This window comes from Maniola jurtina, chromosome W (assembly GCF_905333055.1).
Source record: "Maniola jurtina chromosome W, ilManJurt1.1, whole genome shotgun sequence".
Classification (NCBI taxonomy): domain Eukaryota; kingdom Metazoa; phylum Arthropoda; class Insecta; order Lepidoptera; family Nymphalidae; genus Maniola; species Maniola jurtina.
In genome coordinates, this window is record NC_060057.1 from 4,445,998 (window position 1) to 4,457,038 (window position 11,041).

The following is an 11,041-nucleotide window of genomic DNA, read 5'->3' on the forward strand; positions in this document are numbered from 1 at the left end:
CAGAAATATTTGAAAATATAGACTATATACGTTCACCTGAAAGCTTTTGCAACACAATAACGACGAAAAATGTACATTCCATTCAACCATTCAATAACTTGAACTTTGATCAAAAAGAAATAGCCAAAGCCATAATAGATAAATACAATGATATTTCATTTGACAAGAAGGGTCTAGGTAGGACATCGTTGATAGAGCATGTAATTGACACAGGCAATTCTGCGCCGGTTCGGGTGAAACAATATCCTATGTCCCCGGACAAAAAGTCAGCTTTACAAGCTGAATTAGACAGAATGCTTGCGCTAGATGTCGTCACTACCAGTGAAAGTCCATGGAATAATCCAGCTATTTTGGTCAAGAAAGCAAATGGTGACTGGAGGTTTTGTCTAGATTGCAGGAAGCTAAATGCTATTACTAAGGGTGACTCTTATGCAATTCCTTACATCCCTCAGATCTTGGACAGTTTGAAAGAAGCAAAGTTCTTATCAACCATAGATTTATCCTCTTCGTTTTGGCAGATCCCTCTGTCAAAAAGCTCTCAGGAAAAAACTAGCTTCACCGTCCCAGGTCGCGGGTTATTCAAGTTCAAGGTTATGCCTTTTGGTTTATGCAACGCCCCTGCTCGTCAACAACGACTTATGGACATGTTAATTAACCAAAACTTTTGCAGTGACATTGAAAATGGTTATGTATTTTGTTACATCGACGATATAGTTATTTGCTCGTCTGATTTTTCAACTCACTTGCTATTACTGAACCGAGTTTTGGACAAATTGAAATCGGCTAATTTAACAGTGTCTTTTGACAAATGTAAATTCTTCAGAGAGTCGATCAAATACTTAGGATATGTCGTTGACGAATACGGTTTACGGACTGACCCAGAGAAAATAGCAGCAATCTTAAACTTCCCTACTCCGACAAATGCTCGTGATGTAAAGGTATTTTTAGGTACTTGCTCTTGGTACAGGAGATTTATTCGTAACTTTTCAACTATTGCAGCTCCGCTGAACAAGCTTACCAGCAAAGGAAAAAACGCGCCGAAGTTCCAGTGGACCGACGCCGCAGAGGAAGCCTTCACGGTGCTGAAAAATGCGTTAGTCTCTGCTCCTGTCCTAGCCGTTCCAGACTTTGAAAAGCCTTTCATCGTGCATTGCGACGCATCGTCGTACGGTTTAGGAGGTATGCTGTCTCAGAATATCGATGGTCATGAACATCCGATTGCATACGTAAGTAGGTCCTTGAATAAAAGTGAAAGGAATTATAGCGCTACTGAGCGTGAGGCGTTAGCCGTAATATTCTCAGTAGAAAAATTTCAAGCATATCTAGGTTCTCGAACATTCAAAATCGTAACAGATCATTCATCACTGAAGTGGTTCTTGAATTTAGAAAATCCTTCAGGTAGGTTAGCTCGGTGGGGTTGTCGTCTGTCTCAGTTCAATTTTGAAATCGAACATCGAAAAGGCACCGATAATGTGGTCCCTGATGCCTTATCACGTCTTATGAAGGTAGAGGCCATCCATACGGCTCCATCCACGCCTACAATGAGTACGAGAGATGAATGGTACGATAGAATTTTAAATGGTTGTAGATCTCATCCGACAAACTTTCCAAATTTCATGATTAAAGATAATACTCTTTATCGATTTAGTAAAAGTAAATATAATCTCACTAGTGAATTTGATTGGAAAGAGGTAGTTCCTAAGGGAATGAGATCTAAAATCATTCGAGAAAATCATAGCGAGGCTACAGCAGGTCATTTAGGTATTTTCAAAACACATAGACGTTTATGTCTTAGGTATTTTTGGCCAGGAATGTATAAAGATGTGTTAGAATTTGTGAATGCATGTGATGTATGTAAAGCATATAAACACTCTACACAGGCAACGCCCGGTTTAATGGGTAAACCGAAGGTTTGTTCGCGACCGTTTCAGGTAGTGTCAGTGGATTTGGTTGGTCCGTTGCCACGATCCCGATCCGGTTACACCTTCCTTTTGGTAATTACGTGTTGCTTTTCGAAATATACACTTCTTTTTCCCTTACGTCGTGCAACTTCAGCCTTAGTGGCTAAACATTTCGAAAATGATGTAGTTTTGGTACATGGGACGCCAGAAACCATAATCCTTGACAATGGGAGCCAAATGACAGGTTCAGAATTCAAAAATGTCATTGCGCGCTACAATATACCAAAACTTCATTATACTCCGAAATATACCCCCCAAGTAAATTTGGTAGAACGTTATAATAAAACCATTATGACGGCTGTCGCGTCTTATGTGGAGGACAACCATCGTTCATGGGATCAAAACCTGAATAAGATTCAATTCGCTATAAATAGTGCAATAAACGAATCCACAGGGTTTTCACCATTTTTCTTGGTTCACGGTCGCGAACCTGTCATAAATGGAAACTTCTATCGGGATACAGATAAAGAATATAGAGTGGGTATGCCACGCGAGGAGTATGCAGGGGAATTTAAAAGTTTGGAAGAGATTTTTGATAAGGTACGTGAAAAATTACATCAAGCACATGCTAAAAATGCATCTCATTATAACCTTAGGCGAAGGAACGCCAAGTTTTCAGTTGGAGATCTTGTATGGAAGTCTACTTATACTCAGAGTGACGCTGAAAAATTCAAAATGTCAAAATTAGCTCCGAAGTATGAGAAATGTAGGGTTACAAGAGTTTTATCTCCACTGGTGTATGAATTAGAAAGACTAGATGGTACAAAAATAGGTTCCTGGCATATAAAGGATTTAAAGGTATAAATTGTAACTCAGACATGTTCAATCCCAACCCGTGTGTGAACATTATAAGTGCTCACATACTAAAGTGTAAGGAAGTGGTAAACTTAATTGGAATAAGTTACTACCAAGTATAAATGCGTGATGAATGAAGTAGTATAATGCAAGGAAAGAGTGAGAGTGATAAGTAGAATGCGTGATGTATGTCATAGTATAATGCAAGAGTGATAGGGGTGAGATGGAGGCGGATCGATGACTCATGATTGATCTGAGACAATCAACAAACCTTTCAACCATGGTGTATATATTTCTTCTGAAATACGAATCATATACTCGAAGGTTAGTAATTTTCGTATTTCTCTTTTGCTGTGCATTTTGTTGCACAGAGATTATAGTATTCCTATGTCTTGTTAGCTCATATTGACGCTAGGACCTTGTTCCAGACATTTAGGAAATCAATTCCTCCTTTGCTGTGCTTTGCACAGAGACTATTTTATCCCAGTGTTTTGTTTAGGTAGTATTGATGCTAAGAAGGTATCCACACACTGAGGATAGTCGGTTCTTGTATATACCGAAAAAGTATCCGGAGACTCTGTCTCCTATATCATAACAGTTATACTGTTTAGTATATTGTAAGATCAAGCTGCAAAGACCGTAGGCCTAGATGCATTGCTGTATTATTACGTACGCCGTTTACAGTGAATGATGCCAAGGTCCAAGCAACTTCTGATCGTCCTATAAATAGCAGAATTTGTAGTTGTATAGTTAAATTCCATAGTTATAAAACTAGTATAGAAACATTAGCCTAAAGCATTTCAAAACTCCCAGAAATAGAATAGGTAAGATAAATAGAAATAGTTATTGTAGTCTTCTGTTTGTTTAGGAATCAGTGGTTATATATTTTGTTTTTTTTTTTGACTTTCTTTTAATTTCAGTGCTTCATCGTGATCGCTGAGGGCAGCGAGCGGTTCCCCTTCGTTGAACCTTTTTCCGGGGGAGGGGGTATTGTAACGTGTGGTATTTATTGTATATAAATATTAAAAAGAAAACATATAACTTCAAATCACTGATCTCCTTACGACTAGCGACATCTGTGCGTAGCGGGTGGAACTAGTTCGGCATCTTGGTGTGATTGCTTGTAACAGCCATCATAAAAGAATTTATTTATGAAATTTACGTTTGTTTAAATATTTGCCTTTTCTTTATAAAAGGATCTATAAAATACATTTGTAAAAATTTCACATGGATTATGGAGTTATTTTGGAAACTGACAGGTGGTCAGGAATCTGGGGCCAAAAGAAAAAAAAAAAACAAAAAGAAAAAAGAATTTGATGTGACAGCTCTTTCTTTTTTCGATTCGCCTTGCAGGGAGATGGCGTAGTTACAAAAATTTAAAAAGGATAACGATAGTTTAGGCTGGGAGTTTTACTAAAAATGGTATGTGTGAGTTTATTCGTGCGAGATAAATTCGTCCACTCTTCGATGGTGTTGTGAATTTATGATTCCTTGTTCCAGCTTTAGGATAAAGTTTGCCACGCGGCGGGTGGGGGTCGTTCATCACGATGTGGTAAGTAAATTATTACTCTCAAAAATTAATTAGAAAGATGTAAGGCTCCCCTACCCGAAATAAACGTGTCGCCAATTCGCAATTTTATTTTCCTTTTAGGTGGCGACATGGGATTTAAGAAATTCAAACGAATTTAAGAAATTTAAACAGATTTAAGAAATTTCAACAGTTTTCAACAATTTAAACAGATTAGAAAATTTAAACAACTTGATAAGAAAATCATCATCATGGTCCCCTAACAACCTAATAATTTTAAAAACCATGATTGGGTTATAAAATAACGCTGAAATTTGAGATTTAACACGCGTTTTGCTCGCTTCACGTTTGGATTGAGGAAGCGTGCAACGCCAGCAAATCCATAGGAATCTCTTGCATCCTTCACCTTGCTCGTCCGCATGACACACGGCCACCGTCTGTATGAGCCGCGCGTCCGGAGCGAAGCTTGATTTTCGGAACAGGTGTTTTCCTAAATCTTCAGGATTTATAAGGTGGATTCTCTCCAACATATTAACTTTTTTATTTTAAGCTAATTCAACTACTTTTGTATTTTGGTTTACATTTATATTAATTGATGGTTTACACTAGATTGTGACTTATACGTTCCTAAAATCGTAACCTATCATTAAGACGAGTAACCTAAGATCATAGTTGAGGTGCGTTGAATGCGGACAGCACCTTGAGATAGTATAATGCATCTCTCATGTCTCTGTAACTAGTCGAGTTAACTTTAATTGTAAATCTATAACCAACAAAAGAAGAATTAAATAACTATTTCTAAGGTACTCGAGGTTTCAATTTAATAATTATCTTTTTCCACATAAATCCCTGGCTGTACAGAGCTGATTCTGTTAGCATGTCTAGGTCCTAGCAACGCACCTAGAGTTCCTGAAAGACCTAGGACCTGGATATGCTACAGTGGCGCTCCAACGGGTATTAACTATATTTTATTTTCCCCTGAGTGCTACAGTGGCACTCAACGGGTATAAATTATACTTTATTTTTCTCCTGAGTGTTATAGTGGCACTCAACAACTTCAAAAATTTTCATATTTAAATTATACACTATATTTTTTCTCCCCAGTGCTACAGTGGCGCTTTTCGGGTTTAAAAACTTTTGTTTCACACAGGCTACAGTGGTCGTCCTGTAATTTAATTTAAATACTATTATTTGTTTATATTTGTTCAAAAATTAACTTAGTTTTTATGAAATCAGTTCAATACACCCAGGGTTGTCATATGACACATAGTAGTTTGAAAATATTGTAGGTAAACCATCAATTTAATTGAAATTTATGGATAATATTGTAATTAATGCTTTCTTTTCAGTGTTACAAATATTTCTTATCAGTTTAAGTTAATAACTGTTTGTCTAATTGTTAACTTAATTGTTATATAATTAACTTAAGTTTTATATTGTAATTGTGTATACCATCAATTACTTAACATGGAAAAGTCCAGAGCTATACAATTTCACTCCCTTAGAAAGGATGAATTAGTCTATGAAGTGTCCATACGTGCGGATACTCCTGGAAATACTGTCGATGCCCTCAGAAGACAGATGCGCAAGCTTATTTTAGAATGTCCTTCTGAGGCCATAATAGAAACACCTTTTAAAGCGGATTCTGAATTTCAAATTATAGGTGAAAAATTAGACGAACTAGTAGCTTTGTTAGATAAATGGGATGTATATAAAGAGAAGGTATCGCTAGCTAGAGCAGAAGCCCTAGCCTACCACCTTTACCATCGATTGAATAGGATTTCAACTGAGGAACCAGCGGTTTTAACACAAAAGACAGAACTCAAAAGTAGGCTTGACCCATTACTTGCAAAAATTGAAACTCCAACAATTACCGTTTCAGAAACTCCTGCTTCAACTTCATCTTCTGCAGCAATAGTTCATGAATCTTCGCTCTTCGAGTGTTCGAGTGACAAGAATGTAGCCAAATGGAACGTTAAGTTCAACGGCACCACGGATCCTCGCTCATTCATTGAACGGATAGAAGAGTTACAGGGTTGCTACGGGGTTTCGGATGCCAAACTGTTCAGGTCTGCAGCACAGTTATTTAGTGACCAAGCTCTCATTTGGTTCCGAGGATTAAAACATCAGATATGTACGTGGTCTGATCTTAAAAATCTAATATTGGAGGAATTTGATCCGGTCGATTATGACTATCGTCTACTGGGTGAAATTCTTGCCAGAACACAGGGGGTAGAAGAGCCTACTCATATTTATTTCTCTGTTATGGCTTGTCTGTTTGCTCGCTTAAGGACACAACTGTCAGAAGCAGCTAAACTAGAGATTTTATTACATAACATACGCCCAAATTTCTCTCAACAGTTAGCACTAGTTCAAATTGATTCAATTTCACAGTTAAAAGAGAGTTGCAAAAAGATAGAAGCTGCTAGCCAGCGTGCTACATTATTCTCAGAGCCTGGAAAACCAACAAATATTATAACTCCTGAGTTTTCTTATAAGCCCAAGAATAAAACAGTGGCTTTTGTGGATAGTAGGGGCAAAAAGCCTAGTATATCAGAACCAAAAATTCAACAAAATAAGGTTCATGATCAGCAACCTCCAAATAAACAATATTTATGTAGGGAAAATGGTAATAAGAACAATAACCATAAAAATCCAAATCCATCGAATAACTGTTGTCATTGTCCATCAAACAATGTTTCTAAACAGTTTGTTAAACGGAAGGTTCATTGCTTTACTTGTAAAACTCCAGGTTTTACAAAGTTGACTTGCCCAAATTGTAATAAAAATAAGAAAACTGATCCAAAAAACTAAACAACTCGAACTGTAACACTTTAAGTAAAAAAATGTCAAAATTCAAAAATTATGATTCGATTTTTACAGTTCGATTTTCCCCACAAAAAGATGATATTAGGCCATATTTGGAATGTAATATAGGAGATATAAAAGTTTATGGTTTGCTAGATTCTGGCGCATGTATATCTATTCTTGGCAACAACTCTCATACATATTTTATCAAATTGGGTTATAACTTTAACAATTTTATTGATAATTCTTGCACTGTTGCAAATGGAATCCAGTTAGAGTCATCAGGACATATGTATATACCTGTGACTTTCAATAGTAAAACTTGTGCTATTAAATTTTATGTTGTGCCTGCAGTAACTTCAGATTTAATACTAGGATGCGATTTCTGGAAGGCGTTTAATGTAGCCCCAGAAATATTTGAAAATATAGACTATATACGTTCACCTGAAAGCTTTTGCAACACAATAACGACGAAAAATGTACATTCCATTCAACCATTCAATAACTTGAACTTTGATCAAAAAGAAATAGCCAAAGCCATAATAGATAAATACAATGATATTTCATTTGACAAGAAGGGTCTAGGTAGGACATCGTTGATAGAGCATGTAATTGACACAGGCAATTCTGCGCCGGTTCGGGTGAAACAATATCCTATGTCCCCGGACAAAAAGTCAGCTTTACAAGCTGAATTAGACAGAATGCTTGCGCTAGATGTCGTCACTACCAGTGAAAGTCCATGGAATAATCCAGCTATTTTGGTCAAGAAAGCAAATGGTGACTGGAGGTTTTGTCTAGATTGCAGGAAGCTAAATGCTATTACTAAGGGTGACTCTTATGCAATTCCTTACATCCCTCAGATCTTGGACAGTTTGAAAGAAGCAAAGTTCTTATCAACCATAGATTTATCCTCTTCGTTTTGGCAGATCCCTCTGTCAAAAAGCTCTCAGGAAAAAACTAGCTTCACCGTCCCAGGTCGCGGGTTATTCAAGTTCAAGGTTATGCCTTTTGGTTTATGCAACGCCCCTGCTCGTCAACAACGACTTATGGACATGTTAATTAACCAAAACTTTTGCAGTGACATTGAAAATGGTTATGTATTTTGTTACATCGACGATATAGTTATTTGCTCGTCTGATTTTTCAACTCACTTGCTATTACTGAACCGAGTTTTGGACAAATTGAAATCGGCTAATTTAACAGTGTCTTTTGACAAATGTAAATTCTTCAGAGAGTCGATCAAATACTTAGGATATGTCGTTGACGAATACGGTTTACGGACTGACCCAGAGAAAATAGCAGCAATCTTAAACTTCCCTACTCCGACAAATGCTCGTGATGTAAAGGTATTTTTAGGTACTTGCTCTTGGTACAGGAGATTTATTCGTAACTTTTCAACTATTGCAGCTCCGCTGAACAAGCTTACCAGCAAAGGAAAAAACGCGCCGAAGTTCCAGTGGACCGACGCCGCAGAGGAAGCCTTCACGGTGCTGAAAAATGCGTTAGTCTCTGCTCCTGTCCTAGCCGTTCCAGACTTTGAAAAGCCTTTCATCGTGCATTGCGACGCATCGTCGTACGGTTTAGGAGGTATGCTGTCTCAGAATATCGATGGTCATGAACATCCGATTGCATACGTAAGTAGGTCCTTGAATAAAAGTGAAAGGAATTATAGCGCTACTGAGCGTGAGGCGTTAGCCGTAATATTCTCAGTAGAAAAATTTCAAGCATATCTAGGTTCTCGAACATTCAAAATCGTAACAGATCATTCATCACTGAAGTGGTTCTTGAATTTAGAAAATCCTTCAGGTAGGTTAGCTCGGTGGGGTTGTCGTCTGTCTCAGTTCAATTTTGAAATCGAACATCGAAAAGGCACCGATAATGTGGTCCCTGATGCCTTATCACGTCTTATGAAGGTAGAGGCCATCCATACGGCTCCATCCACGCCTACAATGAGTACGAGAGATGAATGGTACGATAGAATTTTAAATGGTTGTAGATCTCATCCGACAAACTTTCCAAATTTCATGATTAAAGATAATACTCTTTATCGATTTAGTAAAAGTAAATATAATCTCACTAGTGAATTTGATTGGAAAGAGGTAGTTCCTAAGGGAATGAGATCTAAAATCATTCGAGAAAATCATAGCGAGGCTACAGCAGGTCATTTAGGTATTTTCAAAACACATAGACGTTTATGTCTTAGGTATTTTTGGCCAGGAATGTATAAAGATGTGTTAGAATTTGTGAATGCATGTGATGTATGTAAAGCGTATAAACACTCTACACAGGCAACGCCCGGTTTAATGGGTAAACCGAAGGTTTGTTCGCGACCGTTTCAGGTAGTGTCAGTGGATTTGGTTGGTCCGTTGCCACGATCCCGATCCGGTTACACCTTCCTTTTGGTAATTACGTGTTGCTTTTCGAAATATACACTTCTTTTTCCCTTACGTCGTGCAACTTCAGCCTTAGTGGCTAAACATTTCGAAAATGATGTAGTTTTGGTACATGGGACGCCAGAAACCATAATCCTTGACAATGGGAGCCAAATGACAGGTTCAGAATTCAAAAATGTCATTGCGCGCTACAATATACCAAAACTTCATTATACTCCGAAATATACCCCCCAAGTAAATTTGGTAGAACGTTATAATAAAACCATTATTACGGCTGTCGCGTCTTATGTGGAGGACAACCATCGTTCATGGGATCAAAACCTGAATAAGATTCAATTCGCTATAAATAGTGCAATAAACGAATCCACAGGGTTTTCACCATTTTTCTTGGTTCACGGTCGCGAACCTGTCATAAATGGAAACTTCTATCGGGATACAGATAAAGAATATAGAGTGGGTATGCCACGCGAGGAGTATGCAGGGGAATTTAAAAGTTTGGAAGAGATTTTTGATAAGGTACGTGAAAAATTACATCAAGCACATGCTAAAAATGCATCTCATTATAACCTTAGGCGAAGGAACGCCAAGTTTTCAGTTGGAGATCTTGTATGGAAGTCTACTTATACTCAGAGTGACGCTGAAAAATTCAAAATGTCAAAATTAGCTCCGAAGTATGAGAAATGTAGGGTTACAAGAGTTTTATCTCCACTGGTGTATGAATTAGAAAGACTAGATGGTACAAAAATAGGTTCCTGGCATATAAAGGATTTAAAGGTATAAATTGTAACTCAGACATGTTCAATCCCAACCCGTGTGTGAACATTATAAGTGCTCACATACTAAAGTGTAAGGAAGTGGTAAACTTAATTGGAATAAGTTACTACCAAGTATAAATGCGTGATGAATGAAGTAGTATAATGCAAGGAAAGAGTGAGAGTGATAAGTAGAATGCGTGATGTATGTCATAGTATAATGCAAGAGTGATAGGGGTGAGATGGAGGCGGATCGATGACTCATGATTGATCTGAGACAATCAACAAACCTTTCAACCATGGTGTATATATTTCTTCTGAAATACGAATCATATACTCGAAGGTTAGTAATTTTCGTATTTCTCTTTTGCTGTGCATTTTGTTGCACAGAGATTATAGTATTCCTATGTCTTGTTAGCTCATATTGACGCTAGGACCTTGTTCCAGACATTTAGGAAATCAATTCCTCCTTTGCTGTGCTTTGCACAGAGACTATTTTATCCCAGTGTTTTGTTTAGGTAGTATTGATGCTAAGAAGGTATCCACACACTGAGGATAGTCGGTTCTTGTATATACCGAAAAAGTATCCGGAGACTCTGTCTCCTATATCATAACAGTTATACTGTTTAGTATATTGTAAGATCAAGCTGCAAAGACCGTAGGCCTAGATGCATTGCTGTATTATTACGTACGCCGTTTACAGTGAATGATGCCAAGGTCCAAGCAACTTCTGATCGTCCTATAAATAGCAGAATTTGTAGTTGTCGGATCGAGCCGAGGATTGTTTAAGAATTGATGAAGGCA

At 37.6% G+C, this 11,041-nt stretch overlaps 2 protein-coding genes and 1 long non-coding RNA gene across 3 annotated transcripts in view; 2 read left to right on the top strand and 1 right to left on the bottom strand.

Annotated features, from left to right (window-relative positions):
• LOC123879971 (D-dopachrome decarboxylase-like) overlaps positions 1–11,041 on the top strand; it is an 88,298-nt gene that overhangs the window by 8,923 nt on the left and 68,334 nt on the right. The gene's annotated exons all lie outside the window — the stretch shown is intronic.
• Positions 1–11,041, bottom strand: part of LOC123879970 (protein lethal(2)essential for life-like) — a 76,791-nt gene that overhangs the window by 4,093 nt on the left and 61,657 nt on the right. The window lies entirely within an intron of this gene.
• Positions 4,092–5,433, top strand: LOC123879972. The gene is made up of 3 exons (XR_006799123.1): positions 4,092–4,178; positions 4,257–4,308; positions 4,408–5,433. It is a non-coding gene; the product is annotated as an uncharacterized LOC123879972 (long non-coding RNA).